The sequence below is a fragment of the Gavialis gangeticus genome, unplaced genomic scaffold (assembly GCF_001723915.1).
Source record: "Gavialis gangeticus isolate Ggan-Ray unplaced genomic scaffold, GavGan_comp1, whole genome shotgun sequence".
Taxonomy (NCBI): Eukaryota; Metazoa; Chordata; order Crocodylia; family Gavialidae; genus Gavialis; species Gavialis gangeticus.
Window position 1 is genome coordinate 10,231,847 of NW_017729016.1, and position 1,881 is coordinate 10,233,727.

The following is a 1,881-nucleotide window of genomic DNA, read 5'->3' on the forward strand; positions in this document are numbered from 1 at the left end:
CCCCCCCCCCCCCCCCGTGACCAGTCCCACCAACCATGGGCGATCCTGTGGACCGGGTGGGTCGCCCCCAGGCGATCCCGCAATGGCCAACCACTGCGCTCGCTGCAGCCGCTTCTGGGAGCAAGTGCCAGCCAATCGCTGCAGCCGGTCCCAGAAGTGGCCACAGTCACTCCCAAAAGTGGCTGCAGCAAGCGCAGTGATCGGCCGGCACTTTCAGGGGGGCACCGGAGTTCCCGCTTGCCCTCCCGCCCATCACCTAAGTGGCAAGCATGGCCATCAGGAGGTGTATCGGCACTCTCAGGGGGTGCATGTGCACCCCCCATGCACACATTGCCACTGATTCAAGGAGACACACATTAACTTCTGAAGAGCTGCATGTGGCTCCGGAGCTGCAGGGTGGCCACCCCTGCTATATACTGTGAATCAAATTATTGGGTAAGTAAGTAGAAGGTCATGATATAGGCATACCCTAAAGTGGACACAAAACGTGTTCTGAATGAATTTTTTCCTAGTTATGTAGATGATTACCAAAGTGAAAATGTTTAAATGCTATGGGTTTTTTTCATTTTCCGTAAGGTTAAAAGATAATATAATGAACTTTAAAGGGCATATTTCTATTATTTTAAGTGCATATTTGTCACAGGTGCAACCCGGATGTGGGGTGGGGGTGGTTGTGGGCACGGAGCTACAGTAGTCACAAGCTGGGAGTTATTCAGAGCTGAGGGGTCAAGACAGAGGGAGCAGACTGGGAACCTGTCTTGATACAAACCCCCAACGTACTGAGAGGGTTACTGCTTATACGTAGCCACACCAAACACTGTGAGGACACTCAGGCAGCCAGCAGCTGGCAGCTGGTCCTCTCAAGGACAGCTGGGGCTTGTGTGGGCAGCAAGCAGACAGACTCCTGACAATATTTCACAATTTTTAGAGCATAAATGCCTGCATATTTAGTGTGGGAGGGAGGATGGGGGAGGAGGTTGCAGATAAATCCTATATCTAGTAACCTTCACCACAGGTTTTTCTGGGAAATAACTGAGACAGCATCAATAGCCCAAGATGGCCACAGATCCCAGCTAATTCTCAGGATTCAGCCCAGCTCTGTCTCTTGCTATTGCCTTAAAAAGGCATCTTTAGCTGTCCATTTGAAAGCAAAGCACAAGAATCATTGCGCCAGCCTGGCAGCTGATTAAATTAGGACAGCGTTTTTATGCACCTAACAAGTTTGGAGCTGCAGAAAAAACCTGCTGGGAGCGATTTGAAAAGACTAATGAGACTTTCCCCATCACTGACAGGGTCCGTCTCCCTTTAAAGGATTGTGAGCATGTCATTTAGTTTTACTACAGCTTTGGCAAAATCATTAATGAACTTGTGAAAACAATTAGAGACATAAAAGGGCAAGAAATGTGTGTGCTGGCTTTAAATCTGTGATAATGCAGATGAAGCGAGGCAGCAGAGAAGGCATTGCTTTGAAAGGCTCCGACGCAAGATTCTGACATTTTATGAGCCAATATATTCAACACCTATGATGGAGCAGACATGTTTCTAGTTTTGCTGCTGTTAATCCTACTGTGGAAAATCTTTGTAAAACATGGTCCCAGATTCTCTGTAGCTTATTAAAATGTAGGAGGACAACAGAGTGATCTCATTAGAGTAAACATGAATGTCAGGCCACATAAAATGAATCTCATTACTATCTGCATGGACTGAATGGCAGAGGCATAAACAGCGTGTTATCAAAGCTGGTTCTGGCTTTGATCTTGTGAAGCTACCTCCAAAAACTCCCAGCCAAATCAGCTACATATTGAGGCAAAAACAAGCATTCCAAAGAAAAATAACCTAGAATCAGAAACTTTTAGTACTATGCAAGAATATTTTTTCTTC